Source organism: Eschscholzia californica, unplaced genomic scaffold (assembly GCF_041429995.1).
Source record: "Eschscholzia californica isolate CP2 unplaced genomic scaffold, dmEscCali1.0.p SCAF_3, whole genome shotgun sequence".
In the NCBI taxonomy this organism is placed as follows: domain Eukaryota; kingdom Viridiplantae; phylum Streptophyta; class Magnoliopsida; order Ranunculales; family Papaveraceae; genus Eschscholzia; species Eschscholzia californica.
Genome location: NW_028238420.1, coordinates 58,786,413 through 58,809,697, shown reverse-complemented (window position 1 = coordinate 58,809,697; position 23,285 = coordinate 58,786,413). Strand labels below are relative to the sequence as shown.

General features: G+C 38.6%; 2 long non-coding RNA genes and 1 pseudogene across 5 annotated transcripts; all 3 read right to left on the bottom strand.

Annotated features, from left to right (window-relative positions):
• Positions 1-4,716: 4,716 nt before the first annotated feature.
• LOC147552513 (putative inactive leucine-rich repeat receptor-like protein kinase At3g03770 pseudogene) lies at positions 4,717-6,004 on the bottom strand (annotated as a pseudogene).
• Positions 6,005-9,007: 3,003 nt separating this feature from the next.
• On the bottom strand, positions 9,008-14,309 carry LOC147552512 (uncharacterized). The gene is made up of 3 exons (XR_015238320.1): positions 11,078-14,309; positions 10,369-10,435; positions 9,008-9,303 (listed from the first exon to the last, which is right to left on the bottom strand). It is a non-coding gene; the product is annotated as an uncharacterized LOC147552512 (long non-coding RNA).
• Positions 14,310-16,453: 2,144 nt separating this feature from the next.
• On the bottom strand, positions 16,454-21,027 carry LOC147552511 (uncharacterized). 4 transcript variants are annotated; one of them, XR_015238358.1, is made up of 8 exons: positions 20,141-20,580; positions 19,978-20,068; positions 19,424-19,684; positions 19,164-19,327; positions 18,134-18,295; positions 17,923-18,047; positions 17,102-17,209; positions 16,454-17,021 (listed from the first exon to the last, which is right to left on the bottom strand). It is a non-coding gene; the product is annotated as an uncharacterized LOC147552511 (long non-coding RNA). The 4 variants fall into 4 exon arrangements; XR_015238360.1 differs by having other exon boundaries at positions 20,156-20,516; XR_015238357.1 differs by having other exon boundaries at positions 19,978-20,616.
• Positions 21,028-23,285: the final 2,258 nt, after the last annotated feature.

Below are 23,285 nucleotides of genomic sequence, written 5' to 3'. Positions count from 1 at the left end.
TGGACACATACTCTTTTTGAGACTCAATATCCAAACACTTATAACCCTTGTGAGATGGGCTATACCCAAGGAAAACACATTTGGAGGATTTTGGGCTCAGCTTATCCTCCTTTATATTTCCCAAATAGGGATAGCAAAGAGACCCAAATACCTTAATCATACCAAAATCAGGAATTCTATGAAAAAGCATTTCATATGGAGTTTTATAGGCAAGAATCTTACTTGGTGTTCTGTTGATAATATAGGTAGCTGCAGCATAAGCATAGAACCAAAACTCCTTTGGCATAGAAGCCTGAAACAACAATGTATTACCCACTGAGGTGATTTGCCTATTTTTTCTCTCAGCTCGACCATTCTGTTCTGGTGTATAAGGACAAGAGCTTTGAAACCCAATTCCATGTTTTGCCAAGTGAGATTGAAACTCTCCTTTGCTTAATTCAGGAGCACCATCACTTTGGAACCTCTTAATAGGTAAAGAGAATAATTTCTCATTATGTGTCTGAAAGTGTTGAAAGCACTTTAAGCTGTCAGACCTTAGCTTCATAGGATACACCCAAAAGAACCTGCTGTAATCATCAAGAAAAAGGATGTAATATCGAATTCCAGACTTAGTAGTGACAGGTGCTGGACCCCAAATGTCACAGTGTATTAGCTCAAGAGGAGAAGTGGCTGAACTTTCTGATGTGGGAAAGGGTAATCTCTGGCTCTTTCCCATTTGACATGATGAACAAACACTTTTGAAATTCTTACAAGTGATTTTGATCAAATTATCTTTCTCTAAACATGAAATGACTTCTTGAGAAGCATGTCCCAGCCTATTATGTCATATCTCAGCAGTTGCCTTAGCTATGCAAGCCATTTCTCCTTCTTCCTTAGGTACTGTACTAGGGTCCAATTGAAAATCAATGCTATATAGATTGTTTATCATGGGTCCTTCTGCTAGAGTGTCTTTTGACCAAAGATCTCTTATAAGGAAACCCCATGGAAGAAATTCCACACTACAAAAGTTTTCTTTTGTAAATTTGGAGATTGATAACAGGTTCTTCTTAATAGATGGGACATGGAGTACCTTTTTAAGCTGGAAAGTGTTTGGTCCAGTGACCAAAGTTGCCTCACCTGTGTTTGCAATATCCAGACACTTACCATCTCCAATCATGACTCCACTTGAACCTTCATAAGGAGTCCTAGATTTTAGGTTTTCTTTTGTATGTGTCATATGGCTAGTAGCTCCTGTGTCTGCTATCCATCTTTTATCTTTCATATCTTCAGCTAAATGAGCTTGTTCATGAGTGATTTTCTCATCATCAAGTGCTAGACCAAAATGAGCTTGTTCCTCATCATTCTCTTGTGAATCCATTTCTTCCTCCTCTTCTTCTTCTTCTTCAATTTCTTGAAGATGTAAGTTTGCAAAATTTCTTGTTGAAGACCTTGAAGATTCGGAGGAGAAATCTTTGAACCTCATCCTACATTGTCTAGCAGTATGTCCCCACTTATAACATATGCCACAAGGCACAGTGGAGAAGTCAAAAAATGTGTTTGGGTTTCTTGATTGAACAGTGGGTTGTCTCTGATTTGATCTAAATTGAGACTTTGGGATATACTCTGAGTTTTGCTTTTGGTTTGAAAACCTCATTGATGAGGGTCTAGGGGTATTCTTGTTTTGAAATTTCTTAACAAAAAACATTTCACTTGAATCATCTGTTGAATCTTGTTCCTTTAACCATTGTTCACGGTGGGTTAACCTACTTCTAAGTTCTCCAAAACTTAGCAACCCATCTCTATTCTGTACTGTTATTACAAATTGGGAATATTCCTTCCCTAATCCTTGAAGAACAATTCTTGTAAGCTCAGGTTCAGATACTTTGTCATTTACAGCCACAAGAGAATCAGCAAGATTCTTGATTTTACTCAAGTATTCAGATATAGAAGATGATCCTTTCTTAATATTTTGAAGCTTATTTCTTAATGATGACTTCTGTGCTTCAAATTCTTGAAGAAAAACCATTTCTAAATAACACCAAATCTCTCTAGATGTTTTTAAACCTAAAATATCCGAAGCTATAGAGTGTGTAATCGTAGCTTTTATGCAAGATTTCACAAAACTATCGGTTTTCCGCCATTGAAGATAAGCTGGGTTAGCTATATCTCTTCCTTCCTCTATAATTGGCTGAGGGGGTTCACTATAGGTGCCATCAATGTAGCACACTAGGTCATTTCCTATCAAGGCATTCTCGACTTGATCTTTCCACACAAGGAAATTTGATCCATCTAATCTAGCAGATATGAGATTTGTGAGATTTGGATTGTAGTTTACCTGAACTTGATTGGTGTTCATCTTTCAATTGGTGAAGTTTAGTTATGTTGATGAAGACTGTTATCTCTGATTCCTTGATGACAGAAGATCAGCTTCTTCTTTAGTTCTTGATTTCAATTCCTTCTTTGAAAATCGATTTCTAGGGTTTGGCTCTGATACCATGAAAGCTATGAGTTTCTTGAAGTTCCTCTTGAATTAAATTTCTCAAATCAATAGTAATTTTACAATTATTACAATATCTCTTTATATAGGAAGAGAGATTAGAAGAGAGTTAGTTATAGAGAGAGAAAGAGAGAAACAGTATTAACTAACAACTAATTAGAATATTAGTTTAATAAGGTAGATGCTAAACGCACCCTCATCTAGTGCTTCTGTTTTTTATATCTTGGGGCGCCTTTCTCTAAGTGAGCAAGTGCTGATATCATCTGTTGGTGGTTAAGGTAGTTAACTTCATCTTCCATCCATCATCTTCTTCTCGGTTCATCTCAGCTCATTACCTCTTACAATGCATAAAGCTCTGAGTACTTCGGTTTCCTTTTACTTTCAAACATCTAATTACGACAATGACCCGTGTTAGAAATTTAACCTTCAGATCATAATCTATTCATGTTTCTAAATTGATTATGATCAAACAAGATGTTAAACATAAAACATGCATATACTCCATTAGGTTCAAAGAGATAGAAAATAAAAGCGGAAGCGTACCTTGATCCATAACTTGTATTTGGTGTGATGGGTTGATCTTCCACTTGGTTCTTCTTCTCCTTAGAATCTCTCTTGTGATGAAGGGATTCACACTTAACCAAAAGTATAGAGATTAGGGAAGAAGCCCAAATGGGGACCATAACCCCTATTTATAGACTTATATTTCTAATTTGGCCCCTCATCAAATTAGAAATCACTTAATGGTCTCTACACGTTTTATTCCATGACAAATTGATACCTACTGGTCAAGTCAATCCATGTTAGACCACTTTACGACTTGACAATTTACTGAGATAGCCATACACATGTCTATACATATGTGAGCCCACATATGTGGAATTTCTTCCAACAACCCATTCCTTAAAATACCTCTTTACATCTGACATCACAACAGAAGCAAGTAAGTCCTTGATTTGTACTCAATTCATTAATGTCACAATTTGTACTTTGACTTTAAATTATTAAGGTTTCAACTCGAACTTGATGAAGTATGTGGTCAGAATGATGCTACACCAACTTCTGAATTAAACCCCGAGTAAGACTAGCTGAAGAAGCATTTCTTATTTCTGTAACGGGAGATAGGAGACTTACTTGACCATGAGAACCGTTCCCTAGGAAAACTAAGAGTCAAAATTATTTGTAGCTTCCTCAAGTTCCTCAAGAGCCGCGGTAAGAAGGAAGGTCAAGTGCTCTTTGTCTCATCCTTAGAGATATATATCCTTCAAACAAGAACACGAAGAAGTGGAAATGATGAAAAAATCATGTTATAAGTGAGATATTATAAATGCAATCAAAAGAAGTGAAAGATGACACCTTACTTGCATCTAAATGCAGTTTTTCAGTATAATCAGTTGAGATTTTCTCCTTCATTAATCCTTTCGATGACGCTTTCATTGTCTTCTTGCCATGTTTGTTCCTCAGATACCAGAAAACCAAAAGACCAACAAGAGTGATTCCTGCTACAACTCCTCCAACTATAACTAATGGAACCAGTCTTCGTTTTTTCGCTTAGAAGGTAATATCCCCACAGCTAAAGCTTCATTTTGGCAATGGAAATATGGATCCTGATATTGTTTTTCAGTAGTTAGAAAGTTCCCACCATACAGTGTTAAACATTCTATAAGTAGTGTTCATGAGACAAGTTAGTAATTCAAAATTTTCTCATGAACACACAAGAATCTAGGGACTCATGTTTGTCACAAAATCAATATGGAAATTTGAACATTAGGTAATTATTAACATGAAATAATTACATACCTTTCTCCATTGTAGAGATTAGAAATAACTTCTTACTATAACCAACATAAGCTCTTTATAACCAATAAGCTTAACTCCTTGCTTTCTACAAGATGAACTTGTATACTCTTTTCTCTTCTATCCTTCAAGCACTAGTGATGGAGAGACTAGCTTGAGTTAGTGAGCAAGAGCATAACTTTCCATCTTATTCTCCATCTCTATTTATACTAGTACAAGTCTCTAATCCATCATAGAGTTTGTACTAGTTACCACCAAGTTAATAGGCTTAGTCAAACCTTTAATAAGTGTGTAGTTGTCTTGCTTACAACACATACAATAGCATAGACAACACACACTTAAGGAGTTCTCTTGTTGACAACACAAGATATAGCCTAGACAACTCATATGATATAGCCTTAACTACTCATACTTGTGGATTTGTGTTGTTGACAACAAATACATTAGTCTATACACCTCATGCTTATAGATTCATCTTGTTGTCAACACATACAAGTAGATAGTGTCCATATTAGATTCAATACATGAATGAGTTTTATGAGCCCAACAAACCTTCAACCCAACAAGTCTATACATGGTCTTATTGTATGGGACATACTAATGGGCCTTGTTCATGACAATTGGCCAATGGGCCTTGCATGAACATAGCCCATGTTTACATACAGAACAATTCTGTTCTTAGAGTTCCAAAGTAGACAAGTAGGCGATTTCCCAATCAAAAGATTTGATGACAAATTGACAAACCCAAGTTCCGAATTGCAAGTCATATTCTCCAACAGCATTCCAGTGAACATGTTATTTGAAATATTAAGATTAGCAATTGAAGGTAGAGACAATAATGATGTTGGAAATGGCCCTACGAATCTGTTCCAAGAAATGTCCAGCCATTTGAGTTGATAATAAGAGCTTACTTCATCGGTTTTAATGGCAGAACTAAACCTGTTCTTCCTCAACACAAGGGTAACAAGTTTACTCCCCAAACTAGGGAAATTAGGTCCAAAATAGTTATCTTCTAAATCCAAAACCTCAAGATTTGTCAAACCACTAAGATCAGGAACTTCCCCTGACAGTCGATTCTTTGAAACTGCAAGAACTCTAAGAGTTTCCAAAGAACTTAATGATTTTGGCAAAAGACCCAGTAAATGAATTGTTCCTCAAACTCAAAACAGCAAGAATTGGAAGCTCATTAAGCCAATCAGGGACATGACCAGTGAAGCAATTATCATCTAGTACAAGTGTTTGAAGATTAGTAAGTGATGAAATTTCTTGAGGAATTTCACCATAAAAGAAATTTGAACTTATATTGAGAATCTCAAGGGAAGATAGAAGATTGATTTTAGAGGGAAGGGTACCCCATAAACCAAGAGAAACTAGTGAGAGAACTTTCAAGGTGGGTAGTTTATAATTGTAGAGAAAAATGATTGGATAGAGAAATTTTGAGGTAATGAGGGAGTTCCTCCTTTGTTCCCATAAATGTGAAGTTGGGTTATGCTTTTTTTCATAACAAACAACAGTTAGAAATGGAGTAGGTTCAATGTTGCAGAAATTTGTGGAGTTATTCCAGCTGATTAATGGAGTAGTAGGAAAGTTTGGAAGTTTGTGGAGTTTTTTGAGGGTTTGGGTCTGAGAAGATGGTAAGTGTTCTGTATAAGAAAGGTCTGAAAATGAATATATAATCAGAAGAAGAAGAAGGAGGATTGAAATGGGGTTTCTTTGTCTAGCCATGACCATGATCCCTGGCTACTTAACAAGTGAAGACTCTCTATATCTCTCTCTCTAGAATACTGGTTAGTTGGATTAGGGTTTAAGGAGATTCAAAAATGGAAGATGAAACAGGCCCAAGTGAGAACTCACCTACCCAAGACCATATAATCTCTGCAACAACTAAGACAAAGCAATTTAGGAGCTTAAAAAGCATTCTGAACCTCAATCAAACAAGTCTCATTTTAAACCCCATCTTCAAGAACAGAAGAATCTTTCATCTTCATCTCAAATCATCAAATCCAATCAAACCCCAACCTCCCAAAAACCATCACAAAACATTATACCCACATCAAACTGGTTAAAAAAAATTGAGAATTTCTAAGATCAATTCCAACTTCTAGTGGAGTTTATGATATTTTTTTTGGGTTAGGGTAAATGTTGCTTCAATAGATAGAGAAAGAGACATTCTAATAGCACGGATTGATAAACAGGCAATCGTCCAAAATAAATAATTGATGGATTTGAGAATTGGGAGTCATCAAACAAAAGAAGACAGTCTCTCTGTTTCTTTTCCGAAAAACAGAGTACTCTTTATTTCTTTCATGTCAAACTGTAAAAATAGAAGCCACCAATTTTTTGTTGTATATGAAAAAGCAAAAGAAAAGAAACTTAAACAAGAATCATAATGAGAAGAAAGAAGTTGTTAAAGAGATTTGTTTAGGTATGGGGTGGGGGGAATCAGAAAAAGAGAAGGTTTTTCTTTCTCTTTTAGGAACAGAGTTTGGTCTATTAAGCTTTTACTTTTATCACATTTTAGTTGGCCCCCTTGCTTTGGTTTCCTTTGGTTTGATATTCTTCACCTTTGCCTTTCTCTAGCCATTCAAAGGTGGAGCCAATGAGGGTAAACAGTAAAAAGAACAAATAGTTGTTAGATTTAGAAGTATGACACCCCATTGGAGTGTCGGGGGTTCAACAAATAAATACTATACAAACTTGACGAAGTATGTAAAGTTAGGCACTTATGTGTCGGAAAACAGGCAGTTGGATCTCAATATTTGTAACCAACACATAATTTGTGTGCATCCACAAAAATCTTGTTGCTTTTTTAGTGAAATTTTTTCAGTGCTACCTCCTCATTCATCTGATCCACATAAAGAAACGTTAAGTGTATAAAAAGTTTTGATTTAATCTGTGACTAGTTAACTTCACTCAGGTAAAAGAACAGTCTAGGTCGTAGTCAAATTTTGTACCACTTTAACTTTTAGTAAAGCGAGTCAGCAAATCACAAATTAAGTCATTTTTTGTACACATAGCACTCTTGTTCAACATAAAGATCCCGAGTGTCTCCTACCACTCCCCCAAAATCTAACCTAAAAGAAGACAACAATATCCTTCGACACTATCTCATCAGCTCTCCGCTACTTTACGCACCAAAATAAATTTTTTTTTTCTCATGTGTATGTGGACCATCCTCTCTCTCTCTCTCAAGCTTATTAGTTATTGATGCTCATCTTACTCTGCCATTATTCACCTAATTCCTACATGGAAAATGTGAGTATGCCCGCCGGGTCCGGGGCATAGCATCAATGTTGTTTCCATATAGTGGTGGCCAACGGGCCGTGCCGACACGGAAACGGACCGGCACGGCCCGTTTATTTGAGGACACGGAACGGTCCGTTCCGTGTCGTGTCGACCCGTCACGGGTCTGGCGTTCCGTGTCGGGGCTAGGATTTTAGAGCCCCAGACCCGTTAAACACGGCCCATTAGACACGCAGGAACGACACGGAACGGATCGTACACGGCACGACCCGTGGGCACGGAACGACACGAAACGGAAACGGCAACAACGACACGCTAGCAACGACCCAATTTAGTTATTTGAATTTTTAAGCATTACCTAGGGTGTACTAACATCCTCAAAACACTTTTAATTTTTTTAATTTTAAAAAGTTACTTAGGGTGTACAACACTCTCTTTTGAGGGTGTTGTACACTCCCACCCCATTTATTAGTAATTGGTGTAGTACAAAAGAGGTTTTACTTTATTTTTTTTTACTTAGATTTTTTTTTGTTGAAACAAACTAAAACTTATTTAAAAAAAAATAAACAAATAAAGTGGTAAAGATAGTCCCACACCTAAACCACAAAATATAAAGTAAATGTGGAGAGTCTTTATACAACTCTTTTCCAACAAAATAAACAAAGATATGACATAGACTCTAAAGTTTTTGTACATCACAATTTTTACTTGAAAAAAAATGTAATATTTCTTTTATTACTTTTTTTTTTACAAGTAAAAAATATTTATGAATGGGTCGGAGCCACGGGAGCGACTACGGGAACGCCACGGAACGGCCACGGGAACGACTACGGGAACGCCACGGAAGAAACGGCCAGAAACGCAACGGAAACGCCACGGGAACGACCGGGCCGTTTCCATGGGTCGTTTCTGTGCCCAGACCTTTGTGGTCTGGGCACGGCACGGAACGGCACGGCACGGAACGGCACGGCCCGTTGGCCACCACTATTTCCATAGCATCTAGCCCTTGTTTGTATAGAGGAAGACCAAGAAAGAAAGCAGGGTGTCCGGAATGAAGTTTGACCCAAGATCCGCCAGTGTTCATTATCCATCACTCACTCTTACTCTCTCTCTCTCTCATGCGCGCCTGCAACTGTATACTTAGCAAGGATCTTCCACGTACCGGTCTCGGACCAGGCTTCATTCCCTACTCCAGGCTTCCTATAGAACGGCCATTGACAACATACCAGCAAGCTGCAGTAAGAGGCCCAGAGGTAAGCTATCTTTGGTTCATTGGTTTTGTAACGCCTCAAGCCTTAGCAGTTGCCGATATTGTCCCCGCTTTAACCACCCAAGCCAAAGTCCACACAGGTACGGGGTTTTTGTGACGCCCCGTGTCCCAAAATAGACACGACCACGCCCCGGCAACTCACAGACGAGACAAAAATCTGACAGAGTCTCCTCTGTAAATCGAACCGGTCGCACCTGTAAACCTGTCATGCAAACCATACATTCGCATATACAAGAATAAACTATTAAGCGGAAGCTAAACAAACTCAACTCAATTTCGGGTCGAAACCCGAACCACAAACATACAAACGCCTCATACAACACCGATACAACTTATAAACAACTCTAAGTTTTACGTATATACATATTAGAGTTTGGTTTCTGCGATAAATACATAACTTGAAAATAACGAAAAATCATATAAAACGACATAACTCTGCTAGCCTCGTCAGACAAGATCACCGGCTGGAATACACACTCCGCCTCGAGGCTACAACCAAGAACCTGCACACTAACAACTGGTAGGGGGTCAGAATACTCACCGACACGAGTTATTCTGGTAGAAGACCAATCCAAAACCCATCACGTTTTCAAAAGTTCCTTTAATAAGTTGTAAACATCATGACAAAGCGAGTTATCAAACCAGTTACCGTATATACTATATACAAAACCATTTTCCTTAATCTAGCAAGCAATAGCAGTGATTAGCTGCCCACCCATGGTGCGCTCCCAATAAGAGGAGAGTACCTCAGGAGAACCTAGAGTGCGTTAGATAGTACCAGCCCATTTATGGCACTAGCTAATGCACTACGTCTCCTCGAGAAAGAGACTTACCCCTAGCCGGTAAGCCCCTCTCCCACTAAGGGACTCCGCAATCATTGAAGAGTTTACCTCATGATACATATATACCTTAAGTATCTAAATAAGTTTTTGATCACCGAGTTCGAATAAGAGAGCCGTCCCCCAATACCCATGGAAGGACCTGAACCTCATTCTCTTCGGTACCCTGTCATGCATCTAATGCGATCTTTTAAAATCAGTTTCATTCATTTATCAAAACCAATATTCATATTCGATTCATTATCTTATCAAACACGGAAGTGGAACAACCAATAGCCATATCACACACAAAGCAGAGGGATTCCCAATCAATGTCACCTCCCAGACGAGCGGTCAGGAGTACGTCCCTGAGCCTCAAACTGGAGGCACGAGCACCAATGGCCAGCAAGTGAAGCACTCTACTCCCACAGGTCTCATGACTAGTGTCGTCCACCTCACCGGTCTCACACGGATCACAACCGTGTCCACATGTCATCCTACCCTCAATGGCTACGTGCCCGTAGGTTGACATAATCCGCAGTCGGGTACATACAAGAAAATCCCAGTAGTTCACAATCATCGTAAAATCAGTTCGAAAACATTTCTCATATCGCATCAAAACATTTCAAGCATATTTCAGTTCATCACATAAATCGAGTTTCATGCTACCTAAACTCTAGTTATAATGGCGCATATATAACTGTATAATCTAGCATATTCATTATCTATAAAACCATGCTGGATAAAGGATTCAGAACCCCTACTTCAGTCCTTGCATCACCAAAGACTCCCCACCTACCAGACGACCCAATTCCTCCTCATTCGCAAACTCTGGGATAAGGAAGAATAACAAAAAAATCGAATCGAAACATTAGGTTCTTCGATAAGAACCTTCGTAAATAAAAAGAATAATTAAAACAAAACCATGAAAACTTAAAAGCAAATTCGCTAAATTCGGAAGACTTCAAGTATCTGTCGAATCGATCTCTAACTTCGTACATATGTCTCCTGAATATCGAAAATGCCTACGAACCAATTAACTAACTTCCCATAATTTCTATTTCTCATTTTAGAGTCTCCATAAGCTGACAAATCATATAATGAATTCAATACTATAAATCTATTGCTGAAACTTTCCATTTATACGAAATATGATAAAATTCGGGTAACTATCTCTATTCCAATTTATTTCCAAACTATTCCAAACATGAAATTCGAGTCGCAAAATAATTCGGCAGCACACCGTCTATATATGGTCACCCCAAAATAGTCCATAACAATCTAAACATGATCCTGAACATAAACCATTAGAAGAAATCGAATAATAATCGTCTAAATAGCTCCAAATTTCGATCCCAAATGAAATTAGTACAACTATACAGTTATCGAAATAACCATCATAAATCCATCAAATACGGACGAAATTGAAAATTCTAAACGGATAGATATGTAGAACAAGTCGAATGGGATTACCTGGAACAAGTTTCATAGAATTCCGACAATCAGGCAGGAAGAAATCGACGAAAATAACTTCGAAACCCTCACGGCCAAAAATCCATTAAACTCCCAAACCTCACGACCAAACCCATTTCATAATATATGTTCTCTGTTGTTGTGGGTGTAAAAGTGGGTAAAAGTGGGTTAAAGGAAATTGGTATGAAGTGGGGTCCACGTATAATTTTTAAAATAATCAAACTTTATCCCCTATGTAACACGTCTCACATGCATGCACGGTGGAAGGAAAGAGTGGGTTGGGTTCATTTCTGAGTCCTACATTTACAACACCTCCTAAACAAGTCCCTTGATTTGGCCAGATTGCAAAATGACCCCTGAAATCAGAACAAGTTGCAAATTTAACCCCTCTTTTGACTTGACCCAATTGTTAAATAGTCTTTCAACTAACCTTGAAAACATGGGATGTTACAATCCTCCCCCCTTATAGAAATTTCGTCCCCGAAATTTAGATCAACTCGCTTCTTTATTCCCTGTCCTTTCGACCAACTCTGAATTTGAGAGAACCTGACCCATTTCGAAAATCACCAACTCACTTTATCTAACAAAAGTCAATCTGGCAAAACTCTATAAACAAGCTAGATTCAATCCTTCATCTCCCAAATTCTTCTACATAACCACAGGATCCAAGAATATTCAATAACGATCCTTCATATGAAGAGATAAAGAAAAGTGAAGACCTCTATAATCTATATATAAGAATAAGTTCTCGTTGGTCCCATTTCCTCAAAGAAAATACCATTCTCGATAATATAAGAAAATACCGTTGTCCATAATATAATAAAATAAAGAATGAAGACCTCCATAATCTATCTAGTATAAGTTGCCTTTGATCCCACATCCTCAGAAAATATCGTTCTCAATAATATAAGAAAATACCGTTGACTCGATAAAATAAGAAAATAAAGAATGAAGACATCTATAATAAATTCAAGTCAACTTTGGCGTGACACTATAATCTCAAGAAAAATATAGTCGTTGTCGATAAGATGATAAAATGAAAATAGAAGACCGCTATAATATCTATACATGTCGTAGATAAACCAACCGTCGCAAAACATTCTACAATAATTTAAGAACCCCCGATATTTCTAATACCCAACACCAACTCAATCCATATGACCTCTAATATTGAAACATTCCGTCAAACCCAATAAAATCAAGACCCACACTTATCTGTAATTAAACTGAAACAATACACGCTCGAAACAACCTGATCAAAGTCAATCTCAACTATCTCTGAATGATCTGATCGAAGCTCAAAAATGAAGGAATGTGTATAACTACCATGAGGTCTGCATTACCAAGTCTGACTCATTTCCTCATCTACTATTGTCTTAGATACTTCCAAAACATCGATATGTCGACTTGCCCAAAATTTACCTCTGAACTCCTAACCCTTGACTGTCCTCCCATAACATCTTGTACAACATTGTAAGAAATCTACAACAATCTTAAACCATCCGTCGAGTCTTCCTTTAGCAAGTAAAACGAATCAAGAAACGAAAATCAAAAGAAACAAATACATATATAGCATCTTTTATTCTTGGTCGATTTTAATCTTGAAGCTTTTAGACACCTAATCTTGGCAAATTTTATCTTTCCCTAAAGTCTAGAGCAGTCAAGGCTCTACACTATACAAGACTTATCGGTTACCAGAACCAACTATTCTGATATGGGTCACCAGAACTAACTGCTCTGATACCAACTGTGACGCCCCGTGTCCCAAAATAGACACGACCACGCCCCGGCAACTCACAGACGAGACAAAAATCTGACAGAGTCTCCTCTGTAAATCGAACCGGTCGCACCTGTAAACCTGTCATGCAAACCATACATTCGCATATACAAGAATAAACTATTAAGCGGAAGCTAAACAAACTCAACTCAATTTCGGGTCGAAACCCGAACCACAAACATACAAACGCCTCATACAACACCGATACAACTTATAAACAACTCTAAGTTTTACGTATATACATATTAGAGTTTGGTTTCTGCGATAAATACATAACTTGAAAATAACGAAAAATCATATAAAACGACATAACTCTGCTAGCCTCGTCAGACAAGATCACCGGCTGGAATACACACTCCGCCTCGAGGCTACAACCAAGAACCTGCACACTAACAACTGGTAGGGGGTCAGAATACTCACCGACACGAGTTATTCTGGTAGAAGACCAATCCAAAACCCATCACGTTTTCAAAAGTTCCTTTAATAAGTTGTAAACATCATGACAAAGCGAGTTATCAAACCAGTTACCGTATATACTATATACAAAACCATTTTCCTTAATCTAGCAAGCAATAGCAGTGATTAGCTGCCCACCCATGGTGCGCTCCCAATAAGAGGAGAGTACCTCAGGAGAACCTAGAGTGCGTTAGATAGTACCAGCCCATTTATGGCACTAGCTAATGCACTACGTCTCCTCGAGAAAGAGACTTACCCCTAGCCGGTAAGCCCCTCTCCCACTAAGGGACTCCGCAATCATTGAAGAGTTTACCTCATGATACATATATACCTTAAGTATCTAAATAAGTTTTTGATCACCGAGTTCGAATAAGAGAGCCGTCCCCCAATACCCATGGAAGGACCTGAACCTCATTCTCTTCGGTACCCTGTCATGCATCTAATGCGATCTTTTAAAATCAGTTTCATTCATTTATCAAAACCAATATTCATATTCGATTCATTATCTTATCAAACACGGAAGTGGAACAACCAATAGCCATATCACACACAAAGCAGAGGGATTCCCAATCAATGTCACCTCCCAGACGAGCGGTCAGGAGTACGTCCCTGAGCCTCAAACTGGAGGCACGAGCACCAATGGCCAGCAAGTGAAGCACTCTACTCCCACAGGTCTCATGACTAGTGTCGTCCACCTCACCGGTCTCACACGGATCACAACCGTGTCCACATGTCATCCTACCCTCAATGGCTACGTGCCCGTAGGTTGACATAATCCGCAGTCGGGTACATACAAGAAAATCCCAGTAGTTCACAATCATCGTAAAATCAGTTCGAAAACATTTCTCATATCGCATCAAAACATTTCAAGCATATTTCAGTTCATCACATAAATCGAGTTTCATGCTACCTAAACTCTAGTTATAATGGCGCATATATAACTGTATAATCTAGCATATTCATTATCTATAAAACCATGCTGGATAAAGGATTCAGAACCCCTACTTCAGTCCTTGCCATACCAAAGACTCCCCACCTACCAGACGACCCAATTCCTCCTCATTCGCAAACTCTGGGATAAGGAAGAATAACAAAAAAATCGAATCGAAACATTAGGTTCTTCGATAAGAACCTTCGTAAATAAAAAGAATAATTAAAACAAAACCATGAAAACTTAAAAGCAAATTCGCTAAATTCGGAAGACTTCAAGTATCTGTCAAATCGATCTCTAACTTCGTACATATGTCTCCTGAATATCGAAAATGCCTACGAACCAATTAACTAACTTCCCATAATTTCTATTTCTCATTTTAGAGTCTCCATAAGCTGACAAATCATATAATGAATTCAATACTATAAATCTATTGCTGAAACTTTCCATTTATACGAAATATGATAAAATTCGGGTAACTATCTCTATTCCAATTTATTTCCAAACTATTCCAAACATGAAATTCGAGTCGCAAAATAATTCGGCAGCACACCGTCTATATGGTCACCCCAAAATAGTCCATAACAATCTAAACATGATCCTGAACATAAACCATTAGAAGAAATCGAATAATAATCGTCTAAATAGCTCCAAATTTCGATCCCAAATGAAATTAGTACAACTATACAGTTATCGAAATAACCATCATAAATCCATCAAATACGGACGAAATTGAAAATTCTAAACGGATAGATATGTAGAACAAGTCGAATGGGATTACCTGGAACAAGTTTCATAGAATTCCGACAATCAGGCAGGAAGAAATCGACGAAAATAACTTCGAAACCCTCACGGCCAAAAATCCATTAAACTCCCAAACCTCACGACCAAACCCATTTCATAATATATGTTCTCTGTTGTTGTGGGTGTAAAAGTGGGTAAAAGTGGGTTAAAGGAAATTGGTATGAAGTGGGGTCCACGTATAATTTTTAAAATAATCAAACTTTATCCCCTATGTAACACGTCTCACATGCATGCACGGTGGAAGGAAAGAGTGGGTTGGGTTCATTTCTGAGTCCTACATTTACAACACCTCCTAAACAAGTCCCTTGATTTGGCCAGATTGCAAAATGACCCCTGAAATCAGAACAAGTTGCAAATTTAACCCCTCTTTTGACTTGACCCAATTGTTAAATAGTCTTTCAACTAACCTTGAAAACATGGGATGTTACAGTTTTGTTCTTGACGAAGGCACCACAAGCCCACCCAAAAGGCCTCGGTACTTACTAAGCTTGAGCGTACACCTATAGCCCAGTCTTCGGACACTCTTGTGAGCAATGTGGGATATTACAGTCCCCCACCCTCAGCGAAGAGTCGTCCTCGGCTCTGATACCACTTTGTAACGCCCCAAGCCTTAGCAGTTGCCGATATTGTCCCCGCTTTAACCACCCAGACCCAAGCCCACACGGATACGGGGTTTTGTTCTTGGCGAAGGCACCACAAGCCCACCCAAAAGGCCTCGGTACTTACTAAGCTTGAGCGTACACCTATAGCCCAGTCTCCGGACACTCTTCTGAGCAATGTGGGATATTACAATCCCCCACCCTCAGCGAAGAGTCGTCCTCGGCTTTGATACCACTTTGTAACGCCCCAAGCCTTAGCAGTTGCCGATATTGTCCCCGCCTTAACCACTCAGGCCCAAGTCCACATGGGTACGGGGTTTTGTTCTTGGCGAAGGCACCACAAGCCAACTCAAAAGGCCTCGGTGCTTACTAAGCTTGAGCGTACACTTATAGCCCAGTCTCCGAACACTCTTGTGAGCAATGTGGGATATCGTTAGCTGCCTGGAGGCTTGGGGTGTCACAGGTTCAGTCTGAAGTTCTTAAAAAGCTTTCCATACTAGATTCATGCTCAACCTTGTGCAAAACTAAAACCAATTAAGCTTGGATCTTTCAACGGGAATTTAGAAGTAGAATGATGTACGAGTATTACAAAAGTGGGACCATTCAATTAGGGTTAGTAGTTGTTATAAATAGAAAAGGATGCATCTAATATAAGCAAGCATTAACTAAAACTAACTATATATATATATCATATAGCTAAACTTGGGTCTTCTTATTTTTTTGTGGAAATTTGGGCATATCTTTCTGAAATATTTTTTGGTGTTAATAAAGATTAGAAGAAAAAAAAAAAACTACAACTAAACAGCTACTTAGAACTCAACTCGAGCTTATACATTTTCATATTTTATTCCTTTGTATCTTAACAACACCAACCTGTGGAAAACAATTAGGTTAAAACAGAAGCCCATAAAGTTAAAATGTTACAACAAGATATAGAGAACCTCACGAGGACCCACAAGTAGAATAGTCTCCTTCCTGCAGTGTATCAAGTTAACCATTACTCCATGAAACATAAGAAGCGATCCTTCTACCAATCATAGCTTCTTCTCTCGCTGATACTGCCACGGCTGCCAGACCCCTGAAGCAGAATATCTCTGAGAACATGGGCTAGCTGAACCATGATCTATGAGAACTTGGGCTTCCACGAATAATTAAGGTTGGATTTCAAAAATCTCCTGGATCATCACTTATCCACCAACCTCGTCGCTTCTACTACACACATGTCATGCGACCCTAGACCCACTTCATCATACTCGATGCTGTTAATTTTGTGAGGTTTCCTGATATCATCAGGTAAGAATTTGACACCATTAGGATCTTCAGCTTCTCTTGTAAACCTCTGAACTGGTGTTGAAATTCACCCATCTTCCAATCAGGCTATAAAAGCATAACAAAATTAGAAACCCTACAACCTGAATTAAGAAAAGACGACAAAAACTATGTAAGAGAAATTAGACCTTGGAATAATTCATGCATTCTCGTGCAAAATGTCCTTCCTCCCCACATTTGAAGCACAAAGTAGGTGACTTTGAGGTACTCGTATCCCCACGTTGTTTTGGACAGTCCTGTATTAGTACATTTGCTTAAGAATAGAGTGTTGGGTAAATGTAGACGTTCTGTAGTGTCTGCATGTTTTTATCAGTCAGATCTAAAATTTGACTTGAGGTCAGGTTACCTGGTACGCGGATCGCTCCGGTACGTGGTACGGCAACCTGTACGCTATCATGTGAGTATCGGGTACGCTAGGGGTATACTTCTTCGGTTCGCTATTTTCGGATCCAATACGTTTTTGACTATTTTCCTAGACAATATGTACTCTTTATGATGCATTTGTAATAGATACACCTAATTTCAGATATTTTGTCTCCATAAAATTTAAATTCTAACTGGTCAATTCATCAAATTCTTGTAGTTAACTATTGAACTCGTAGAAATTATAGATTTTTTACGAAGACTTTGGGTTCATTAAGACTCAAAATTCCGGTACGCTAATTTTGGATTACTGGATAGCGAACCCACTCAAAAAGGATACGGTGAATTGGGTACGCAGTACGCTAGTGGGAAGAGAGTATCTGGTAACGTTGGTCTGACATGACTTGAGCTAAATTTTAGAGTGTGTTCTATTTTTTGTCTGAATCGTTTGAATGGTTAATTTCGGATGCATTTGGTTTACTTGATTCAGGCGATTCAGATTCAAACAGTGAGAAAAAACACCACTGTCAATATAAGGGACAGAGTACCTAGAAGCTTATATTAATTGAGTAGCAAAATGACTTACCAAACCATTATGGCCAATTGGCCAGACTGACCACAGTGATAACAAGAAACCTCTCTCCGACCAGTAGCTATGAACTCAACACAACAAAGGTGACCAGAACTTTTGCAAATATAACATTCTATGTCCTGTCCAAGTAAGTAACAACACAAAATTTTTCTTTTACCAAATACCAAAATGAAATAGTAATTAGTGTTGAGAAGTTTGTATATACCTTGAGATCCTCAGGGGCATAATCCCCGGTGCATGAGAACAGAGTATGCCCAGGATCTCCACATCTTAAGCAGATACTAGAACTCGGAGAGCCCCCTTGGTGTCTGTCTGGACATCTTTTGGCACAATGGCCTGCCTTATTGCATACGTAGCATAATTTTCCCTGAAAAAATACCGAGCAAATAACTTAATGACTGATCAGCTAGCAGTTAAGGGTGCGAACAGGTCGTTGGACAGTGGTTGGACTTCGGTTCCCCTCGACCGAGCTGAACCGAGTAATTCGGACGGAATTTCATTAACTCATATGGAAATATAGTTATCAGTAATGTGACCTGAAGCTAGGAAACCCCATTTTCCGTGAAGCAACAAACTCTTAGAGAGAGTAGGGAAATTTGAAATTCTTGAGGTATACAGGTGGAGATGGTCCATAGTGGACATTTGGTAACATGTGCTAGCAAAAGCTTAAACACTTCAAAGTAAAAATAGCAAGATCATGACATAATTATCTAGGCAACCCTAAATCTCTCAGATGAATCTGAGTTTACAGTATATAAGCCAAAGTGCCAAACACATGCATACAATATACTTGGCAGAACATGTTTTAAACTCAATGACCCTGTGATGAAATTTTGAACTCATTTTTTAAACATATGGAGCTAGATAACTATTGATGGTGATCCTGTGACGAAATTTTGAACTCAATGACCACAAAAATGGTTGGAAAACAGATTTTTTTTTAGAAGTAGCTACAGAATTTCTTAACGCATCGGGAAACCCTTCTTCCCCTTGCACATCCCTGTGGCACAAAGAGTGGAAGAAAAATCCTCTGATTAATCAACATCTACATTTTGTGAAAGGAAGTCAAGGTAAGTGCCCACCATTTTCAGATTAGCCAAGCTAATCCAAATGGTAATACTAGAGAATTGGCCTCAACCACATGTATGACCCGTTAATTCAAGTGTCAATGGGAATAACGCGAAACAAAAAGAAACCAAAATCAACCTGGAAGCTTGTAAATAGAAACAGAATACCTGTTTGCAATGTCTGGAAGCATGCCAAATACTCCCACAAATATAGCAAGGTTTCCACGCCTCTTAGCTCTACAGTTAACGGCCGTATGACCTTCTCCACCGCAGTTATAGCACGCATGCGTACTCCAATTGTTATTTTGAGGATCGAAATACCTTGGTCCTCTCTAAAAACAACAAGAAAAAAAGGAACTGTAGTTATATACATAGAGATTCAGCTTTATAACCTAACTCAAAATTTAAATCTCAACAGTTCGACTAACAAGAAGTTTTCGCATCACAATATTGTCCACCATATCAAGACCTTCTGTTTCTGTGGGTTTAGCTCCTACTTCTACACCTCCGACGATACCAACTGTTCCTGCGAGTTTAGCTCTTTCAATTACTTCTACAGCTCCGAAGATACCAACTCTTTCTGATTCCTTAAATTTATCTCGCTCTACTACTTCTGTCACGACAATATCGACTGGTTCTGTTCCCACAGATATAACTTCCTCTGGCCTCTCTGGACCCACAAAATTGAGCTACACATCAAAGAAAACACTATTTGAGATTTTGCACTCTAAGAAGTAATATGTCGAAAACAGAAGCACAATATCACATTCAAATCAAAGCAATATCCTTTAACCCGCTAAATCATGATTGCCGCATTTTTGCCTGTCAAATTTTCAACAGTGATTGAGAAAAGATCTAAAATTCTTTTTTTCTAGTGCTAATTGAGTGGAATTCAAATTTAGGCCTTTTTAAGTGAAATCTTAATTAGGCATGAACAAAATAAATCAAAAAGAACTGAAGCAAGATAAGTGAATATACTTACAGTTTCCCCCTTTAGGGTTTCTTCTTCTTGTTTGTTATTATCTTCATAGTTTTTCTCCTCGAAAATGAGTGTACTCCGCCATCGATTAGATCTGCAATCACCAATTCATCTGAAGGAGAAGAAGAAGAAGAAGAAGAAGAAGAAGAAGAAGATAAATCTTCACCTCGTTTCCTCTTACCCTCTCTAACTTCATCTCTGTCCGGGATTTCCAGGGCCAGATCCACGTTAACCTCTTCGTCATTATTAAACAAAAGTACAGACTTTTCCGTCGTATCTTCATTATTTTCCACTACGCGTTAATTTCCTCTTCAGTCATCACTTTCAGATAAAATGTAGAAAAGAGTATGACCAATCGAAGAAGATCAATAGGAATGAACAAAATCGAGAAAAAGAATATAAATTTAACTTAAAGATTTGAAACCCTAGCCTTTGAATACTTTAAATTTATTGAATTGGAGAAGACGGAAAAAGATCAGAAGATGAAGAGGCCATGGCGGAAGAAATCAGAGAAGATTCTGCATTTCTAGGGTTTCTTGTTTAGATTCAGATGGCGTTTACGGTTGGGTTGCTGTTTTTGGTTTGACTGGTTGACCAATAACCCCATCATCGGCGTTGACTAATTAAGTACCAAAATTATTCAACTGTGGAATGAGGATAAGGATAAATATGCAGTCTTGCAGTCGGGCGGAGCGAATTCAGTTAAGGTGGCGCCGCCACTCCCGAATTAGTTACCGGTCTCTTTTCCGGTCAACTTAGCAGTTATTTTCGGTTTCTAGCAGTTATTCTATCTCTTTTTCGGTTTTATTAATACTTTTTCGGTTCTCTATAGGAGATTTTATCCTGAGATTAGTCTCTTCTCATTATCCCTTGCTTTCATTTCGAAATTGGCAACTTCAATTCGATCCATCCTTGTTTTCAAGATTTCATGGCAACTTCAAACGACCAATTTCTTCAACATTTTGCATCTCTCACTACGGAGGATGTTCCACCGATCACGGTTGAGGGCTCTGATTTAATCAGTTCTTTCACAGAGAATAACAAGAGAGGAGTAATCAAGTTTTTGGGGTCTAGACGTATTGATATTGGGCAGGCCATGATTAGGTTATCTCGAATTATTCATGGGCCTAATAAATTTAATCTCACGGAGTTAATTGATAACAAATTCCTCATTCGATTCGAAACTTCAAGTGAACTATCATTGGCCTTAGAAAGCTCCCCATGGACAATTTCTGACGAACTGGTTGTATTACAAGAATGCAATGTTCATTTGGCTCCTGAAGAACATTCTTTTGATTCGGCCTACTTTTGGGTACAAATGCATGGCATCCCTCTCGGTTTTCTAAATCACATTACGGTCAACAGGCTAGCGGGACACATCGGCAATTTCATCGCTACAACGGACGAGGACGCTACTCGTTGGAGTGTTTATGGCCGAGTAAAGATAAAATTTCTTCTTTCTAAACCACTTCGACAGGATGTGTATCTCAAACTCTCTCCTACTAAGTTGATTCGTGTTGAATTACGTTTTGAGAGACTTCCCCGATTTTGTGTATCTTGTGGTCTTATTGGACACACAATCAAATTCTGCCCCATTGTTTTAAGATTTACAGACCTATTAAAGTGGAATTTAAATGAAGAACAACAAGCATTAATTTCTAAGGCTATCAAGCCTAACTACTCTGACTCTTTTAAAGTTCCTTTTAATGCCAGGGGTACAGGAAAAGAATTGATGTCTTATAATGCATCTGCATCACAAAAAGAAGATTGTTCCCAACACGAAGGCCATTCTAATGATTTCTCTAAAGAATATCAGATGCCCATTCCCTCGATCACTGAATCTTTCGGAGAGTTGCTGTCTCATTTATCTAATACTAAGAAATCTAAAGTTATTTCCAATGATGGACAGGTGGTGGGTATATTAACGGGTTTTCAAGCAACGGCCCATGATGATCTAATGACAGAGAATAGATCATCAATTTCAGTCACACAGTTCCCGGCCTCAACTAACAGTGATCGGCAGATTAGATGTTTCAAAAGGACCGGCAGGAATGACAATCCGAGCACTTCTTCTGAAAGGGTTACGGCACCCATAATGCCGTCGGAATCATGAGTTGCCTGGCGTGGAACTGTCGGGGTCTTGGGAACGTCCCGACAAAGACAACTTTATTTCAGTTCCTACAATCGGTTAAACCAGACTTAGTTTTTTTATCGGAAACTCGTCTCTCTAACCTTTCCTCTATTCCTAATTTCAGTACTTTTGGTCTAACTCAATCTTTTCCTGTTTTGTCGCAAGGTCGAAGCGGGGGTCTCCTCCTTCTTTGGTCTAATAATATGTCTGTTATTGTAAATTATTCCTCTGCTAATTTAATCCATGTTACTATTAGTGGTTTCCAGAACAAACCTGATTGGAACCTTTTCTGTATTTACGGTCCCCCTAGGGTGATGGACAGACCTAGCTTTTGGGATAGAATTCTTACACGAATTCTAGGTATCTCTAACCCATTGGCTTGTATTGGTGACCTTAATTGTATCTCCTCTTCTTCTGAGAAGTGGGGGGGTAGTGTCAATACCCCATTCTCCTCTTCTTTTAAATCCTTCATTACTAACTCCGGCCTTATTGATATTGGATTTAATGGACCAGCTTTTACCTGGACCAATAATAGGTCCTCTCATCACCTTACTAGGGAACGATTAGATAGAGCTTTGTGCTCTCACGATTGGCTTTTTGACCATCCGAAATCAGGCCTATTTCATCTCCCTAGATATAACAGTGATCATGCGCCCATTCTCCTTAAATTGAATGTCGAGGGGCGCATTATCCAGACCATCTCTCATTATGAGACTTTCTGGTCTAAGCATTCTGACTTCAAGGATACTTTAAAGGACAGCTGGGACAACAGTAGCGGTTCCTTTCATGATAGGGTTTGCAATATTAAAGATAGCTTAGTTACTTGGAGCAAAAGAGCTTTTGGTCTTTTAACAAACAGACTAAAAATTCTTCGTAAGAGACTTCTTGACATTCAATCTGGCCCACCCACACCAAATTCTCTATACCTAGAGAGTGACATTCAGGAGGAATTAATATACCTAGAGGAGATTCAACGTACAAAATTGGAACAACGGGCTAAACAGAAATGGGCCCATAATGGTGACCGAAATTCGAAGGCCTTTCATTTGGCCGTATCCAACAGGAGACAAAAAAATAAGATTACTCAGTTAACTCTACAAAATGGTAGCACATCTATGAATGAACAAGAAATAGCTAATGATCTCAATGATTTTTTTCAGAATTTGTTTAAGGCGGAACC